At 46.8% G+C, this 20,495-nt stretch overlaps 1 protein-coding gene across 1 annotated transcript in view; it reads right to left on the bottom strand.

Moving 5' to 3' along the window:
- PRSS23 (serine protease 23) overlaps window positions 1–15,444 on the bottom strand; it is a 55,053-nt gene extending 39,609 nt beyond the window's left edge. The window contains exon 1 of the mRNA XM_073662035.1: window positions 15,116–15,444. The gene's annotated coding sequence lies outside the window, so the exon portion shown is untranslated. The remainder of the gene's footprint in view (window positions 1–15,115) is intronic.
- Window positions 15,445–20,495: the final 5,051 nt, after the last annotated feature.

Genomic DNA, 20,495 nt, shown 5'->3' with positions numbered 1-20,495 from the left:
CATTTCCCGTTAAACCACTCGAGTGTTGCTTTAGCAGTATGCTTTGGGTCATTGTCTTGTTGGAAGGAGAACCTCCATCCCAGGCTCAATTCATTGACAGACTGAAACACGTTTTGGTCAAGAATATCCCTGTATTTCACACCATCCATCTTCCCCTCAACTCGGATCATTTTCACGGTCCCTGCTGTCAAAAAAACATCCCACAGCATGATGCTGCCACCACCATATTTCACTGTGGGGATGGTGTTCTTGGGGTGATGAGCTGTGTTGGTTTGGCGCCAGACATAGGGTTTACCTTGGTGGCCAAAAAAGTTCAGTTTTGGTTTCATCTGACCTCAGCACTTTCCTCCATACATTTGGAGAGAGTGTCCCACATGTCTTTTTGCAAACTCAAAACGAGCCTTACTATTTTTGTGTGCAAGTAAAAGTTTTTTTCTGCCCGCTCTTCCATAAAGGCCACCTCTATGGAGTCTACGGTTTATTGTGGACGTATGGACAGATACTCCAGTCTCTGCTTGTGAACTCTCCAGCTCCTTCAGGATTAATTTTGGTCTCTGTGCTGCCTCTCTGATTAATGCCCTCCTTGCCCGGGCTGAGAGTTTTGGTGGATGGCCCTCTCTCTATAATTGAGCCACTATACTTGCCAGTTCCATACATGTCTATATTCTCCCCATGGGGGCACTTACAGTCAACCAAAAAGTGTAAAAAAAAATGTAAAATTAAAAGCAGGAAACGTGGCCAAATACAGCTGATCAACTGAAGCCAAACATGAACTCTACGGTGGGGGAGGGGGTCAAAAAGTTTCTTAAAACCTTTCAAAAAGAACTTACAAAAGGGAACGTGGTCTACGGGAAGGGTGGAGGGGGGTCATTTCTATATAAACCAGCAGTAGTAGCAGGACACAATAGGTAGGTGACAATGATGGATTCCTAATACCTGGCACAAATATATGAAGGAGGCTTTATGTGTAACCTTTCCTGTGTTACTCATCGCCCGCAGCATCACTAGATGGATGAGTATCAAAGAGAAATAATAGTCCACCTGCCAGTCAGTGTTGTCTGTGACGGTAAGTGGACGAGAAACAGCAAAAGAAGCGGAAACACAAAACTACTCATCAAAACACTCAGAAATCACAATATAAAAGCTGCCATTCTCCAGGCGGGATGATACGCTGTCAGGAAGAGAAGAAAGACGAGTGATGACATGGAGAGTAACCCACAGAGTAAAGACACAACAATTATACAAGGCGTGAAGAGACGCAGATCATAGAAGGAGCGGAGACTCTGGAGGAGCTCGTACACAACAGCAAGAAAGATAAAAGTCACAAGGATGCGCCGTAACTTATTGATGGGAGAATGAGCACGTGCGACCACCAGCTCCCGGCTCAATGGATGGGACCTGCACATTGCCATACACTGTCACCACCAGGTGGCGCCATATTATGTAAGTAAATGTTATAACAGTAACCAGAGCTAATGGAAAATAATATTCACTATTTATGATCTAAATCTAAACTGAGTATGTTATATGTATCGCTATATACACCGCCCACCTACCGCTAGGGGTATTCTATATACACCGCCCACCTACCGCTAGGGGTATTCTATATACACCGCCCACCTACCGCTAGGGGTATTCTATATACACCGCCCACCTACCGCTAGGGGTATTCTATATACACCGCCCACCTACCGCTAGGGGTATTCTATATACACCGCCCACCTACCGCTAGGGGTATTCTATATACACCGCCCACCTACCGCTAGGAGTATTCTATATACACCGCCCACCTGCCGCTAGGGGTATTCTATATACACCGCCCACCTGCCGCTAGGGGTATTCTATATACACCGCCCACCTGCCGCTAGGGGTATTCTATATACACCGCCCACCTACCGCTAGGGGTATTCTATATACACCGCCCACCTACCGCTAGGGGTATTCTATATACACCGCCCACCTACCGCTAGGAGTATTCTATATACACCGCCCACCTGCCGCTAGGGGTATTCTATATACACCGCCCACCTGCCGCTAGGGGTATTCTATATACACCGCCCACCTGCCGCTAGGGGTATTCTATATACACCGCCCACCTACCGCTAGGGGTATTCTATATACACCGCCCACCTACCGCTAGGGGTATTCTATATACACCGCCCACCTACCGCTAGGAGTATTCTATATACACCGCCTACCTGCCGCTAGGGGTATTCTATATACACCGCCCACCTGCCGCTAGGGGTATTCTATATACACCGCCCACCTGCCGCTAGGGGTATTCTATATACACCGCCCACCTGCCGCTAGGGGTATTCTATATACACCGCCCACCTGCCGCTAGGGGTATTCTATATACACCGCCCACCTGCCGCTAGGGGTATTCTATATACACCGCCCACCTGCCGCTAGGGGTATTCTATATACACCGCCCACCTACCGCTAGGGGTATTCTATATACACCGCCCACCTGCCGCTAGGGGTATTCTATATACACCGCCCACCTGCCGCTAGGGGTATTCTATATACACCGCCCACCTGCCGCTAGGGGTATTCTATATACACCGCCCACCTGCCGCTAGGGGTATTCTATATACACCGCCCACCTGCCGCTAGGGGTATTCTATATACACCGCCTACCTACCACTAGGGGTATTCTGTATACACCGCCCACCTACCACCAGGGGTATTCTATATACACCGCCCACCTACCACCAGGGGCATTCTACAGTACATCCTGATGAAGCCACTCCCAGGGCGAAACGCGCGTCGAGGCTGCCACACATCCCCCCAGCATTCCAGGACACACTGCCTTTACCGTTCCTTATATGGCACAAGGTAAATAATATACTACGGAGTCGCTGCTCATGATTCAATAGTAATGCTACCTACTTAGCGCTACCAACTTAGTAAGATTTGTGCATCACGGTCATGTACCCTAGTGTTATCAGCATTATGCTACCTGTTTAGCGCCATCTATTCATTTGTGCATTTATGCGTCTCTGCTATATGCTCTGTTGTCTTACATTCTGTCATGTTATTATGTGTTCACATACTGAGATTGCTATCTTGATTGTTGTACTTCATACTTTGTATTCTGACATGAAGATTATTATCAGTGAAGACACAGATTGATATTATTTATGTTTGTTTTTACTTTAACTATTTATTGATTGGCAGCTCATACGTACACCTGGTTTACCTTTAATGCTGGTCCAGGGATGTTTGTCTCCTTGCAGGGTTTGACCCTGTTTCTATAGTTGTCCTACCACCTCTTTTCCTTCCCTTTGATATATTGCTATGTAACTTTTATATTTTCTAATAAAATTTGATATATTTTGGATTTAAATCCCTCTCATGTCATTTTGGGGTCTACTAATATGTGGATTGAGATATAACTTATAGGGGAGACGTGTCCCCTTTTATTTAAAGTTTCTCTCTCCCCCACTATAGGCTATTAATCAGTTTTACAGTACATACATTGCCCACCCATCTTCTACCAGCGCATTCACATGTAATGCCCACCTGTCTCTTAGCAGGCTCAATCACTGTACCTGTGCACCCATCACTACATCATCTACTCCACTACCTACCAAAGCTGCAGTGTCTACATATGGCTATAGAGGACACCGCTGCCGCTTGTCACCCACATTCCTTCATATGAAATGTCTCCATTCTTCTGCCATACGAGCATTCCAGTATATCATATTTTCACCCACTAACTTCCCAGCTCTGCCAACATTCCTGCTGCCATAATAATAGGAACTTTGTAGGGTTTTATATACAGACGTAGCAGTGCTCAGTTTGTTACATAGCACAAGGAATGGAGATAACACACATAGTGCAGGTTCCTCACTATCACTACTGCTGCAGCACCAAGCAACTAAATGACAAATTCAACTCTGCTGCATTTACTTTCTGGGCAATTCATTTTATTATAGCCAGACAAAGTAGAGCTGACTTTGTCATATCTCAGAGTTTTGTACACACAGCTGGTAATTCTACAGTATTATCATGATGCAATATTAATGCCAAAATGTAGCAGAGTTGACTTTGTCATTTGGCACTTATTAAAGTGATATCACAATGAGCCATTTGTACCTACTCCAAGGTTGGCAGAAAGAACTAGATGCTCTAATAATGCAGCTAACAAAGAGTTAAATTAGATACTCAACTCTGCTACATCTGTGTCTTGGAATTACAGGCAGAGCTGAGTTTGTCATTTGACACAATTCATGTTGATGATATCATGTGCCAGCAATGCATAGGAATAGCAGAGTCGAGTTTGATTTTTGGTATAATTCATGCTGGTCTATGTGATTAGAAAATCTACAGCTGTAATGTACTTCCAATGCAAAGATGTAGCAGAGCTGAGCTGTGTAATTTGGCATCTTTTATGATGAAAATATTTAATCTTACATACTGCACTACCCTAACACAATGTCAATTATATCAGTATAGCAGTGTTGAGTTTGTCATGTGCCATAAAATGAAAAAAATTATATACTTTATTTTCGCACCTTATAGATGCTCTAGCAATGCAGTCCCTAAAGGGTTAAATGACAAATTCAGATCTGTATACTAGCCAGTATCAGTGTAGCGGTGTCGAGTTTGTTGTCTGGCACACTTCACAGTGATATGACAATGTGTATAGCTGTAAAGAGACTACATGTATTTTGGGCTAAAAAAAAAATCATTTTTGCAATTGGGTTTCATTAGAGATTTTGCGCTGTTTGCCTTCTATAGCTCCCGGGTTGCTTTGTTTGTTGTTGGCTGCAGAATAAGTTAATGGAGGAAACCTTCAGTGAGCTTGTTATCTGTCTTGTTTAGCTCCTCTCAGCTGATTTATGACCACAGACCAGATAAAAGATGAGCTGAAATTTGAGGTGGTCATACAGCTGCTGAAAGGAGCAGTGAAAAAGATAAAAGATTTACAAACTACTTCAGAAGGAGCTCACCTATGGAACCTCAGTTAACTCGTTCTACAGTCAGCAATGTACAAGGAAAAACAGAGCCTGTAGAAGACAATAGTTACAACATTTTTTTAATAAAACCCAATTGCAAATATTATTTTTATCCCAAAATAAGTAAAAAAAAACAAAAGTAAAAAATATTAAAATTTGTTAAAAAAATAAGTATAAAAAGTAAAAATTTATTAAAATTAGTAAAAAAAAAAAGTGTAAAAATAAGTTAAAATTTTTTTTTAAAAAATAACATTTTATTAAAATTAGTAAAAAAAAAATGAAGTAAAAAAAAATTAAAATTAGTAAAAAAAAAAAAGTCAAAAAATAATTTTATAAAAAAAATGTCTCCAAAGGTGGACAACCCCTGAACTCAAAAAGTAATCATGTGGTGTAGCAAAATGGCCCAAGCGGATGAAATGACACATTTAGCTCTGCTTCATCTACATGCTGGCCAGTCCTTAGCACACCTCTGTCAGAAGGCCGCCATCTTATCCAGACCTGATTTACAGTGACTACTTCTCAGTTATACCATATACTACTACTACATGGAAGCAATTTCAGCTCTACTCCATCTGCATTTAATTATTAGTTTGTCATTTGGCACACACAAAACTGCAAGAAAATATGCGGCAGTGGATTTATGAGCACAGTCATTGTTGCCCTTAGCAACCAATCAGAGCACAGCTTTCATTTTCTACAGTGCTCTTGAAACACATAAGCTTTGCTGTGATTGGTTGCTATGGACAACAAAGACAAGTTTTTCTTTCACTGTTATCACCCAATTCTGGCTTAATATATGCCAAAAAAAACTGCCATACAAGATTAGGCGCCAAATACAGTACAGACCAAAAGTTTGGACACATCTTCTCATTTAAAGATTTTTCTGTATTTTCATGACTATGAAAATTGTACATTCACACTGAAGGCATCAAAACTATGAATTAACACATGTGGAATTATATACTTAACAAAAAAGTGTGAAACAACTGAAAATATGTCTTATATTCTAGGTTCTTCAAAGTAGCCACCTTTTGCTTTGATGACTGCTTTGCACACTCTTGGCATTCTCTTGATGAGCTTCTAGAGGTAGTCACCGGAAATGGTCTTCCAACAATCTTGAAGGAGTTCCCAGAGATGCTTAGCACTTGTTGGCCCTTTTGCCTTCACTCTGCGGTCCAGCTCACCCCAAACCATCTCGATTGGGTTCAGGTCTGGTGACTGTGGAGGCCAGGTCATCTGGCGTAGCACCCCATCACTCTCCTTCTTGGTCAAATAGCCCTTACACAGCCTGGAGGTGTTTGGGGTCATTGTCCTGTTGAAAAATAAATGATGGTCCAACTAAACGCAAACCGGATGGAATAGCATGCCGCTGCAAGACGCTGTGGTAGCCATGCTGGTTCAGTATGCCTTCAATTTTGAATAAATCCCCAACAGTGTCACCAGCAAAGCACCCCCACACCATCACACCTCCCCCTCCATGCTTCACGGTGGGAACCAGGCATGTAGAGTCCATCCGTTCACCTTTTCTGCGTCGCACAAAGACACGGTGGTTGGAACCAAAGATCTCAAATTTGGACTCATCAGACCAAAGCACAGATTTCCACTGGTCTAATGTCCATTCCTTGTGTTCTTTAGCCCAAACAAGTCTCTTCTGCTTGCTGCCTGTCCTTAGCAGTGGTTTCCTAACAGCTATTTTATCATGAAGGCCTGCTGCACAAAGTCTCCTCTTAACAGTTGTTGTTGAGATGTGTCTGCTGCTAGAACTCTGTGTGGCATTGACCTGGTCTCTAATCTGAGCTGCTGTTAACCTGTGATTTCTGAGGCTGGTGACTCTGACGCGCCCCCTGGGCCAGTGTTGTTAGGGATACCCGGAGCCGGATCAGATGGGGGTTGTAGTCTCCGAGTGGCTGTGACCCGGTCCGTGCCCAGGGTGTCAAGCTCAGTGTGTGGCAGTCCTTACTGATGTTACTAAAGTTCTTTATGTCGACTACGCCACCCGTTGAATTGCGGTCACTACGGCCGCCGCTGCAGCAGGGTCCGCTGAGGCTGATGGTGTTTGTGCAGCTTGGGTAGTATAACCCCCAACGGGAGGGGTATAGCCTCAGGGGGTCAGGTGCAGAGGATGGTGGTTGTGGAAGTGCAGGGAAGATGGTAATGAGAGTCAGAGTCGGGTTGTGCAGTTCAGGGTTCTTTACTTACTGCTGTTCTTGTACCGGTCACTCCGGCCTTGAGTGACCACCCGAGCCGCGCTGCGTCCACCAGGTCCTGGACTCGGCCAACCCCCAAGTAGTTCTGGAGCGTGGTTCTGAGCTCCCTTTCTGTCCTGTCCTCGTCTCTGGCCTTCCCCACCAGGGATCCACCTATGTCCGGCTCCCTCGGGCCTCTTGTTGGCGAACCCTTGCCTCTGGGTTCCCTGACCCTATGCGTGGTCTGCCTTCCGGGTGGATATAGTGGGTGGCCGTGGCAGATTCTGCCCACGGCCTCCGGTTCCTGGCTAAGGTGTGCTGTAGCCTCTGCCAGCTTGGGATCCGGTACCCTGTTGCCAACTCTTCACCCTTTGATTTAGTTTGGGCTCTCAGAGTTCCTTCTTTCTCCCCCTCTGGGTCTTTCTCTCTCCTCTCTCTCTGGGCCTTGGGGCTGCTCTGCTCCTCTGCTCTCTTCCTCTACAAAGACTGACGTCTCACTGGCTGACTGACTGACTTCTCACAGACTGACCCTGATCTTAGATGGTGCCCACCTTAAATACACCCTCTATGTGTGAGCTCAGGTGACCAGCACCCAATGAGCTCCTAACTTTACCCAGGCTGCTCCCCCTATCTGCCCCTACACTACTGGGATGTACCACCCCCCTCCCACTCCAGCCAAGGACAGACTCGGTCGTACCTGCACATTATTAAGTGGGAGTACCATTGGTCTGTCCTCCGGAAATGGGATGTGTGTAGTGCATGCAGCTAACTGAGCTCAGTTCCACACTCCATCCTTACCCGGGAGTGGAATATCACACCTCTGGGTTGAGGTGCAATACCCCTGTAGCAGCCGAATCCTCAGGGTGCTACATTCCCCCCTGGTAAATCACAGCACGTCCTCGGGCTGTAAGATATAAACAACATCAAAACATACAATTTTTTTTCATAAACATAAACATATAAAACATATAAAACATCATATATTATCAGCATAAACTTTTCATATAAACTTTTCATAAAAACATTCTTGTCTTCTGGTACCTCCGGTCACGGTGCAACTTGTGACCGGGTAAAGTGCGACAGTCTCTTGAAGAAACACGGTTTCCTATAAAACCGGTAGGGGGCGCTTTAGGAAGCGCAACTATATACAAGGGGATATGGCCGCTCTCAGTCCTCGGCCAGGTATTAGGGAAGGGATGACCGCTCTCAGTCCTCGGTCAGTGGGGAAATGGGACACACTGGAACAGTTCACACTTGTCCCAACGGGGACCATATTTAAATTAGCAGCATGGCATATACCCTAACGGGTAACTTTATACAGTCTCTTCACTACCGTACTCAACGACGGCGTCCTCCTGCTCTTTCTTTGTGGACAGTTTCAGTTTCAGACCCGTCCGGGTCCTCTTGCTCCTCCTCACACCGCAGCTCCTCCTCCGTCAGGCGATGCACATGGAGGGCGTAGGGTCCTTTGGCACACTTGTGCCGGGTGAAGGTGACCTCGTCCCCTAAATACAGGTCACGACTCTGTGTCCCTCCGGTAGGTGGGACTCAACGTCTCTCCTGGTCACGAAGACGTCGCCTGGGGTGCGGTGATCTCTGATGAAACCCCACCCATGCTGCAGATTGAACTTTATCACAGTCCCGATGGTACGGGGACCATGCCCTGCACGGGGGTCTCTCCTGGTCCGGCTCTTCTGCTCCGCGCTCCTTATTTGGGCTTGTTGTTCCCGGACCCGCCTCTCTCTCCGCTCCCTCTCAAAGACCTCGAGCTGCTGGCGGCAGCACTCTGCACGCTCTGCTGCGGCCGCCCGAGTCTCCTGAGTGAACCCCATGAGGTCTTCTCCGGTGGGGTCCCACTCAAACTGTGCCTCTTCCAGCGGGGGTGAGGTCCTCTTTACAGGCTTCGGAGCCGGAATCAGGGGTTCGTCTAGGGGTCTCTCTTTCCGGAGTCGGGGATGGTGAAACTCCGGTGGCCATATGAAGGGCTGCCCATCCGGGCACGTATGCTGGGCGAATAGGTCCTCACCCAGGTGCGGTACTTTAGGTGTTATGGGCGCCGTGGTGGTAGCGGCGCCCGGGTTAACCAGGCCTTGCGACCAGGCCTGGGGCACCTTGAAAGTAAAGGGCACCGTAAGAACGGCGGCGCCCTGTGTTACTTGGCCCTGCGACCAGGCCGGGGGCTCCGCGGAGGTAGGGGGCGCTGTTGGTATTGCGTCGCCCGGGGGTACTAGGCCTTGCGACCAGGCCGATGGTACTTCCTGCTTGGCCACGCTCGGGGTCGAGGCGTGTGACGTCACAGGGGTCGCGGCTTCCGTTTGAGGCCTAGTCTGCGGCGGTGACGTTGCAGCGACGGGCACGGCAGGGGGTACTTCGGGCTCTGCGACGGGGAGCTGGGGCAGGCACGCGGTTTCCCGGCTCGGGGTAGTGACGTCCCCTTTACCTGCCTCCATTCGTTCGGTTCCCTTCTCGGCGCCGTCTCCGGCCTTCAGTCCTCCTGCGCCATCCTCAGAGGCGGTCTGTCTCCTCGTCTCGGGTGGCGTGCTCCGCTGACGGGTCTCGGTCTGCTGGGCCATCTCTCGGCTCCACTCCGCCAACGTCTCTCGCTGTACCCGGGCCAACCTCTGTGCGAGGCCCTCCAGCGCAGTCTGTGCACACTCCCGGTCTCGGGGGAGCTGTGTTAGGATCTCCAGCAGGCCTTCTGGAGTGGCGACCTGCAACAGGCTCCTGACCACTGGGTCGGTGCTGCCTGGAGTGGCGGCCCGCATCAGGCTCCTGACCACTGGGTCGGTGCTGCCTGGCTCTCCCTCCATCTCCGGGTGTGCTTTCTCTGGACCCTTCTCCAGGCTTCTCGTCTCCGGGTGCGCTCTCTCCAGACTGCTCCAGGCGACACCCATCTTTGTTCTCTTCTTCTGTCTCCGCCCACATCGAGGGTGGTCCCGGGGCAACTTTGTGATTGTCAGTTCCAGGGGCAGTTCTCTTACGCTGATGGACACTTCCAGCATCACAGTCTCTGTTGGTGGGGGCGGTTTCCGCTTTTGGCGCCATTCTTCGACCTGGCCCACGATGGGAGGTGGCCTCTTGCCACCCTCTGGCACGCCCATAATGGCGTCCGCTCTTCCAAGGCGGGAAATCTTCGGAAATGGCGGGAATCGTCTCCCAGTGGCGGGAAACTCCATGGATGGCGGGAAAAAGCTGCAAATGGCGGACAACCGGCGGGAAACGACCTGTGATGGGGCCCGATGGCGGGGACCCTCCGGAACCGGCAGGAGACTTCTTTTTAAGGTATCGATGTACTTTTCTTCAGGCACGCAGTACCCGGTTGTTGCGGGCACGTTATCCTGCCGACTACGCCAAAGTTGACGCGCCCCCTGGGCCAGTGTTGTTAGGGATACCCGGAGCCGGATCAGATGGGGGTTGTAGTCTCCGAGTGGCTGTGACCCGGTCCGTGCCCAGGGTGTCAAGCTCAGTGTGTGGCAGTCCTTACTGATGTTACTAAAGTTCTTTATGTCGACTACGCCACCCGTTGAATTGCGGTCACTACGGCCGCCGCTGCAGCAGGGTCCGCTGAGGCTGATGGTGTTTGTGCAGCTTGGGTAGTATAACCCCCAACGGGAGGGGTATAGCCTCAGGGGGTCAGGTGCAGAGGATGGTGGTTGTGGAAGTGCAGGGAAGATGGTAATGAGAGTCAGAGTCGGGTTGTGCAGTTCAGGGTTCTTTACTTACTGCTGTTCTTGTACCGGTCACTCCGGCCTTGAGTGACCACCCGAGTCGCGCTGCGTCCACCAGGTCCTGGACTCGGCCAACCCCCAAGTAGTTCTGGAGCGTGGTTCTGAGCTCCCTTTCTGTCCTGTCCTCGTCTCTGGCCTTCCCCACCAGGGATCCACCTATGTCCGGCTCCCTCGGGCCTCTTGTTGGCGAACCCTTGCCTCTGGGTTCCCTGACCCTATGCGTGGTCTGCCTTCTGGGTGGATATAGTGGGTGGCCGTGGCAGATTCTGCCCACGGCCTCCGGTTCCTGGCTAAGGTGTGCTGTAGCCTCTGCCAGCTTGGGATCCGGTACCCTGTTGCCAACTCTTCACCCTTTGATTTAGTTTGGGCTCTCAGAGTTCCTTCTTTCTCCCCCTCTGGGTCTTTCTCTCTCCTCTCTCTCTGGGCCTTGGGGCTGCTCTGCTCCTCTGCTCTCTTCCTCTACAAAGACTGACGTCTCACTGGCTGACTGACTGACTTCTCACAGACTGACCCTGATCTTAGATGGTGCCCACCTTAAATACTCCCTCTATGTGTGAGCTCAGGTGACCAGCACCCAATGAGCTCCTAACTTTACCCAGGCTGCTCCCCCTATCTGCCCCTACACTACTGGGATGTACCACCCCCCTCCCACTCCAGCCAAGGACAGACTCGGTCGTACCTGCACATTATTAAGTGGGAGTACCATTGGTCTGTCCTCCGGAAATGGGATGTGCGTAGTGCATGCAGCTAACTGAGCTCAGTTCCACACTCCATCCTTACCCGGGAGTGGAATATCACACCTCTGGGTTGAGGTGCAATACCCCTGTAGCAGCCGAATCCTCAGGGTGCTACAACTCGGATAAACTTATCCTCAGAAGCAGAGGTGACTCTTGGTCTTCCTTTCCTGGGGCGGTCCTCATGTGAGCCAGTTTCTTTGTAGCGCTTGATGGTTTTTGCAGCTGCACTTGGGGACACTTTCAAAGTTTTCCCAATTTTTCGGACTGACTGACCTTCATTTCTTAAAGTAATGATGGCCACTCGGTTTTCTTTTCTTAGCTTCTTTTTCTTGCCATAATACAAATTCTAACAGTCTATTTAGTAGGACTATCAGCTGTGTATCCACCTGACTTCTGCACAACACAACTGATGGTCCCAACCCCATTTATAAACCAAGAAATCCCACTTAATAAACCTGACAGGGCACACCTGTGAAGTGAAAACCATTTTCGGTGACTACCTCTTGAAGCTCATCAAGAGAATGCCAAGAGTGTGCAAAGCAGTCATCAAAGCAAAAGGTGGCTACTTTGAAGAACCTAGAATATAAGACATATTTTCAGTTGTTTCACACTTTTTTGCTAAGTATATAATTCCACATGTGTTAATTCATAGTTTTGATGCCTTCAGTGTGAATGTACAATTTTCATAGTCATGAAAATACAGAAAAATCTTTAAATGAGAAGGTGTGTCCAAACTTTTGGTCTGTACTGTATATTATGTATTTTAGACATTTTCACAGCAACCAATCACAATGCAACTTTCATTTTTCAAGAGCGCTGTAGAAAATGAAAGCTGTGCTCTGATTAGTTTCTACGTGCAATAAAGGCTATTTTCCTTTTTTGACAGTTTCATAAATCTTCCACCATTATCTATATATCCTTGAGAAATTCCTCCGGCAGAGGACTGTGACCTTTATACTAGAAGCATTGGTTAATATATAGATTCTTCTCCTGTGGCCCTCGCCCAATGGTTGTAAATATAAAAACTCCACTGACATTCCTTAAAGTAGGGGCCACACCTGTACTGATGGCTATGTATAGTGTTTAAACTGATGTAGCAGAGCCATGTTGAGCCGGTTGATATCATTATGTGTTATTATAGGACGTGTATGCACACACAAAAAAAAACAGCCCAGCCAGCTCTGCTACGTCTGTACATAGCTACGCGCAGCCAGCTCTGCTACGTCTGTACATAGCTACGCGCAGCCAGCTCTGCTACGTCTGTACATAGCTACGCGCAGCCAGCTCTGCTACGTCTGTACATAGCTATGCGCAGCCAGCTCTGCTACGTCCGTACATAGCTACGCGCAGCCAGCTCTGCTACGTCTGTACATAGCTACGCGCAGCCAGCTCTGCTACGTCCGTACATAGCTACGCGCAGCCAGCTCTGCTACGTCTAAACATATCTACGCGCAGCCAGCTCTGCTACGTCTATACATATCTACGCACAGCTAGCTCTGCTACATCTATACATATCTACGCACAGCCAGCTCTGCTACATCTGTACATAGCTACGCACAGCCAGCTCTGCTACATCTGTACAAAGCTACACACAGCCAGCTCTGCTACATCTGTACATAGCTACACACAGCCAGCTCTGCTACATCTGTACATAGCTACGAACAGTCAGCTCTGCTACATCTGTACATAGCTTCGTACAGTCAGCTCTGCTACATCTGTACATATCTACGCAGTCAGCTCTGCTACATCTGTACATAGCTTCGTACAGTCAGCTCTGCTACATCTGTACATATCTACGCACAGTCAGCTCTGCTACATCTGTGCATATCTACGTATAGTTTTGTACATATGCATCTTGAAAAATATCCACCAATCATTATCACTATTGATAAATAATATACAGTAGGATGTAGCAGAGCTGAGTTTGTTATTGATCGTTTTGGCATCATTTGTGTCAGCTGGAGATCCCCCCTTTCTCATGCCCTACTGGTGCTACGATTTCCTGGTGTCCCCTAAAAACAAAAGAACCGTCATCGATTTCAATGTGTCAGCTGATTCCAGGGGGCTCTAGACCCCCGCTACAATCCGCTGCCGGAATGGGGGGATGATGATAATGTATTATGCTTATCTGCAGTCCCATGTAAAAGCACAAATGTGTGTCTCCACATGACAAACTCCGCTTTGCTACATCTGAAATGCAGTCTATTCACCGTGACAGATGGTATGCACAAAAATAACAAAAATAATTGGTCAGTGACAAACTCAGCTCCGCTACATAAGTCAATTCAGCATGACAGCAGATATGCACAAAAAAAAAAAAAAAAGCAATGACGTACTCAGCTCTGTACTCAGCTCTGTACTCAGCTCTGTACTCAGCTCTGTACCATTTGAAATACAGTCAATTCACAATGACAGCTGCTACGGATGGAAAAAAAAATTAACAATGATAAGGTCATCTCTACTACATCCGAAATTAAGTCAATTCGTCGTGACAGCAAGTATGGATGAAAAATAAATCTGGAAAAATCACACACTCAGCTCTGCTACATCTGAAATATAATCAATTCACCCTGACAGCTGATACGAATGGAAATAAACTGAATAATGACAAACTCCTCTTTACTACATCCAAAATTAAGTCAATTCGCTGTGACAGCTGGTATGGAAAAAAATGGAAAAATTACTAACTCAGCTCTGCTACATCTTAAATTCAGTCAATTCACCATTATAGCAGGTATGCATGAAAAAACACAAAAAAACTGGACAACGTCAATCTCAGCTCTGTTACATCTGAAATTAAGTGAATCACCGTGACAGCTGCTATGCACAAAAAAAAGGACATTTTCAGATGTAGCAGAGCTGACTTTGTCATGCAGTCAAGTCACCATGACAGCAGGTATGCACGAAAAAAGAAATAATCATTGATGAACTCAGCTCTGCTACATCTGAAATATAATCAATTCATCATAACAGCTGGTACAAGTAGAAAAAAAAATAATAATGACAAACTTATCTCTACTATATCCGAAATTAAGTCAATTAGCAGTGACAGCTGATATGCAAGAAAAAAATAGTGACAAACTCAGCTCTGCTACATGTTAAATATAATCAATTCACCGTAACAGCTGGTACAAATAGAAAAAAATAATAATAATGACAAACTCATCTTTACTATATCCGAAATTAAGTCAATTCGCCGTGACAGCAAGTATGGACATAAAAAAAATGGACAAAGACAAACTAAGCTCTGCTACATCTGAAATGCAGTTAATTCACAGTGACAGCTTGTGTGCATGGGAAAAAAAAATTAGTCAGTGACAAACTCAACACTGCTACATCTGAGCAATAATCAAATTCTCCGTAACAGCTGGTATGGGAGTAAAAATCTGGAAAGTGACAACTCAGCTCTGCTACATCTACATTGGTGTAATGCTCCAGGCTGCGCCTCCTGGTAGGGTGCCCATTGCTACTGGGCATCAGATGTTACTTGCAGGACTCACCAGCTTTCCTCTAAGGAATCTCAGTGCTAAGATCTCCACAGGAAACCCTGGATCATGTCTGCAGATCTCTCCAGATTTTACTCCAGGTCACAACCCCCATCCAGGCAGCAGAGGCTGGCAGTGCCCATAGAGCTGGGTGGTCAGGAGCAGCAGGGCAGGTGGCTCTTGTCTCTGACCCCTCTCTGCTGCTACTGCTGCTGAGCTCTGAAAACTTTTCTGAACTGCAGGGAAAACTTTTTTCTCTTTCTCACTCCACAGACTCACGTGATCTCTCCCACCCACAGGCTCCTGGCCCAGAACAATCAGCTCCAGTGGGAGCAGCCTGTGTCCCTGTACAGGGCTGTCCTGACACTTGTGCGCTGAGGGCCGTCTGCAATCTGCCCCTTCTTAAGTCCCATACAATAAGACCCCCCTAGTACATAGCCGGGGATGGGAACAATGCGGGGAACACAATGGAGCAAACACATGGGAGCGCAGGGCTCCGCACGATCTCAGACCCCTACATTGTAATGCATATAGTGCTGCCAGGGGGCCACTACTGTGCCCACTGTTTGCCAGCGAGATGCTGGGAGTAGTGGTGCAAACGCATCGGAGCTGGTATATGTGATTTGGGGTAGGAAATATAAGGCCGCAAATATGGCGTATACTGACGTATCAGCGATCAGGACTTTACCCCTGATAGCAGGCGGGTAGGGTGCGGGGGATTTTGGATCACCTGGCCATTGTGGCGGGCAGGATTGGTGGTGGGCACTGTGGTCTTCTTTATTATTCGGGCACTGTAGATTTTTTTTTTTCTTTTTTGGGAACAGAGTCGCTGTTTTGAGTATATGTGGCTAGCAGAATGGGGAAATGGCTGTCATTTCTATTGTAGCACTGCCAACTGTCTGCACAGTCTATAAAGCCACGGCCCCACTATCAGTATTCGGTCAGTTTTTGGTCAGTATTTTTTCTCAGGAGTGGGAGCCAAAACCAGGAGTGGGTGATAAATGCAGAATTGGTGACTTGTTTCTATTATACCTTTTCTCCGATTGTTCCTCACCTGGTTTTGGCTCCCACTTCTGAGAAAAAATACTGACCGAATACTGACCAAATACTGATAGGGGGGCCGTGGCCTTAAGCAGCACATTGGTAGGCACATAATGAAAGCACTGTGCCTATGACTATTATGGAAGCACTGTGAATGTCCCTATTATGGAGGCACTGTGAATGTCACTATTATGGAGGCACTGTGTCTATGACTATTATGGAGGCACTGTGAATGTCACTATTATGGCGGCACTGTGTCTATGACTATTATGGAGGCACTGTGAATGTCACTATTATGGCGGCACCGTGCCTATAACTATTATTGTAGTCACTGTGAATGTCCCTATTATGGAGGCACTGTGAATGTCCCTATTATGGAGGCACTGTGCCTATGACTATTATGGAGGCACTGTGCCTATGACTATTATGGAGGCACTGTGCCTATAACTATTATTGTAGTCACTGTGAATGTCCCTATTATGGAGGCACTGTGAATGTCCCTATTATGGAGGCACTGTGCCTATGACTATTATGGAGGCACTGTGCCTATGACTATTATGGAGGCACTGTGCCTGTGACTATTATGGAGGCACTGTGCCTGTGACTATTATGGAGGCACTGTGCCTGTGACTACTATGGAGGCACTGTGAATGTCACTATTATGGAGGCACCGTGCCTATGACTATTATTGTAGTCACTGTGAATGTCACTATTATGGAGGCACTGTGGCTGTCGCTATCATTGACGCAATGTGTCTGTAATTATTATGGAGACACCATGTCTGTCACTACTATTGAGGCACTGTACTCAGCACTATTATGGAGGTATTGCATTCTGTCATTATTACGGAAGCACTCTGGCTGTCAGTATCATGAATGCCTTGTGGTTGTTCTTTGGACTCTGGCTCTCATTAATATGGAGGTACTCTATCCATCATTATTATGGAGGCACTCTCGCTGTCACTATTATGGAGGCACTGTCACTCACTATTATGAAGGCCCTCTTGCTGTCACTATTATGGAGGCACTCTTGCTGTCACTGTTATGGAGGCACTCTTGCTGTCACTGTTATGGAGGCACTCTTGCTGTCACTGTTATGGAGGCACTCTTGCTGTCACTGTTATGGAGGCACTCTTGCTGTCACTGTTATGGAGGCACTCTTGCTGTCACTGTTATGGAGGCACTCTCGCTGTCACTGTTATGGAGGCACTGTGATTCACAGGTTGGTCTCCTTCCTGTCCTGATAGTTTGTTACAATGTATCAGCGCAGGTAAAGTGTATGGTATAAGAAGTCCAGCTTGTGGAGCTCACAGAGCACTGTCCGGACTGGATACTATTGTAACGCACCATTATATTTGTGCAGGTTTTCACTGTTTTCATTCACTGACAGCAAGCGGAGTTGTTAAGGTGAACCTGTCACCTTTCAGGGTGTTTTTACATATAGAAGTAGAGATATCCGATGTGTCAGTAGTGAGAAATGTAGTGTAGAAATCATATGCAAATCAGGTGGAAAGTGCACTGGGGGCGTGTCAATGGAAGAAACCGTCTGTGCATTGACACGCCCACAGCGCACTGCCAGCCTGATTTGCATATGGCTTCTACACTAAATTTCTCATGAATGGAATATCGAACCTTTAATAAAAAGGCTATTTTATTTTTTTTCAGGGAGACAAATGCCTATACGGCCATTTCACATATGTAAAGACACGCTGACAGCTTTTCTCCAAAAATCCTTAATGAATCGGAACATAAATGGTGACGTGCACAGATCCCTGTGACCGCTGCGACCACTCACGATCGTTCAGATCTTTTAGTCAAAAATCAAAAGATGCACTTAGATCCTGGAACACAAGAGGGCGCTGTTGGGAGGGTCCGATCACTCCCTGATCTCCATTCACATCCCCATGTGTTGTGAATAACATCTCGGGGTTAAGTGTTTGGACCCAATTGACAGGGCACCCCAGTGCCCCCCTGAGGGTCCAATGACAAACTCAGCTCTGCTACATCTCTATATTATAAAGGGGTTCTCAATTGGGAGCAGCCATGGGTTTATAACAATAAAAGTCACCATACTCATTCCTGCAGCCCGATCAAGTGCTGTCACTCCGACATTCTCGGCCCTGCAGCCAATCATTGTCTGCAGTGGTCAGGATCTCTCCCTAGCAAACCCCTTCAGAGCGGAGTGCTGGGATTAGGACAGAATCCCTTTTTGTTACTAAACAATTCCAATCTAATTTATTTTTCTAATATTTTGGAAGTTAAACAATATACTTAAAGGGACACTCCCACCTTGTACGATACTAAAATACTATTAAGATTAGGACGGAATCGCCTTTGCTGTTTTCCCTGCACAGCAGCGCTTCCCGCCATCCCGTTTCTAGTAAAGGGGGCCAGCTGCAGTCCCCTGCAGGAGACACAAAGTGATGTCCTTCCTTTCTCAGGATTGTGGGGGTCTTTCAGTCCCTACCCCCACTAATCTAAAAAGTGTTGACATTGGTAGGAGCGGGATGTGCAATTCTGTTGAATAGGAGCTGAGCCGCAGTACCCGGCAGCGGCCACTACACAGTAGATGGAGCTGTGCAGCTCTGGGTCCGGTCACTTTATACCTTGCTGCTGCCAGCGCTAATAACTGCTGATGGGTGGGTGTGCCGCATGTTGGACCCACCGCTGATATGATATTGATGACCTGTCCTAAGAAGAAGTCATCATTTTCACCAGAATAGGCAACCCCTTTAAGTCCCCTTTAAGCATATCAGTTAATATCACCTGTAACAGTGGAAAACCGTTTTAACCGCTGCAGTCTGCCAGTGTGAACGCACCTTTCTCCTGATCAAGACAATCGTTGGAATCAGTACCTTGTAAAGATAACAGCCCATAGTCTGCAATCTAATGATACGGCACACGATAAATATTTGCTGCAGATATTTCTGCACCAAAAACGTGTCTCTTGGCAAGAAAAACGCTCCATAAAATATGCACCTTTTTGCCTCGATTTTGCAGCGTTTTTTATGACAATTTTTCCCATTCTTTAAAATGGGTGAAAAATGCTGAAAGAATAGACGCTGAACGAATAGACGCTGCAGACAAGAAACTGCTTCAAATCTGCAAGGAGAAAATAAGCTGCTTCTCCATAAGATTTCAGGAATCTCATTCACTTTATTGGTGATATCAGACATAGTGCTTTTGGGATCATGGAGCTCTTTATTACAAATATAGACTTATTACGGAGAGTCAAGATGGAAAGCTCGAGCATGGGTCTTCTACTCAATACAAGGAAGACAAAGATATTGCCTACTGACACATTTGAGATGGACGGTGACAAACTGGAAGTTGTAAAGGACTTCAACCCCCTCGGATCGATGATCACTGTAGATGGAGCGACGAGAGCGGAAGTCAATAACAGAATAGCTCTGGGCAAATCATCAATGAAGTCACCGGACAAGGTGTTCACATCGAGGAACATTTCACTGGGAATGAAGACACGGCTCGTACATGGTCTGGTCTTCTCTACAGTATCATACGAATGAGAAACCTGGACGATAAAGAACCAAGACAGAAGAAGAATCGTCGCCTTCAAAATGTGGTGCTGGAGAAGGACGTTATCAATACCATGGATGGAAAGAAGAACAAACAAATCAATCTTGGAACAAATCAAGCCAGACATGTCACTGGAAGCAAGGATCACCAAGCTACGACTTGTCTATTATGGACACATCATACGAAGAGAGCAATCACTGGAGAAGGACATCGTGGTGAGAAGAATAGAAGGAACAAGGCGAAGAGGAATACCAGAAAACCGATGGCTTGATACAATCAAGATAATGATGGAGAAGACCCTGGTGGACCTATCTACTCTTGCACAAGATCGATCTTCCTACAGAGCGTTCATCCATCAAGTCGCCATGACGTGAGATCAAGATGAATTAAATAATAATAATAAAGAATTGGCTAAAAGACAAGAAACAAACAGTCGTCATAAATGGTACATTCTCTAAATGGGACATAGTCAGCAGTGGGGGCCACAGGGATCTGTGCTGGGACCGATTCTTTTTAACCTCTTTATTAATGACCTTGGGGATGGGATCGAGAGTAAAGTGTCAGTTTTTGCTGATGACACCAAACTATGTAGGAAATTAAAATCTGATCTTGACATTACGATATTTCAGAACGATCTGGATAAGAGACTGAATGGGCAAACACTTGGCAGATGAGGTTTAATGTAGATAAATGTAGAGTCAAGCACCTAGGACAGAGTAATCCTATTGCTGCATATACAATAAATGGGAGTATACTCGGGGCTACAGAACAGGAGAAGGACGGGGGATTCTGATTACAAGTAAGCTGAGCAGCAGCAC

This window comes from Phyllobates terribilis, unplaced genomic scaffold, assembly GCF_046119375.1.
Source record: "Phyllobates terribilis strain yellow unplaced genomic scaffold, ASM4611937v1 Scaffold_2__4_contigs__length_985480577, whole genome shotgun sequence".
NCBI classification, from domain to species: domain Eukaryota; kingdom Metazoa; phylum Chordata; class Amphibia; order Anura; family Dendrobatidae; genus Phyllobates; species Phyllobates terribilis.
Note: the sequence above shows the minus strand (reverse complement) of the source record. Positions and strands in the feature narration are given on the sequence as shown.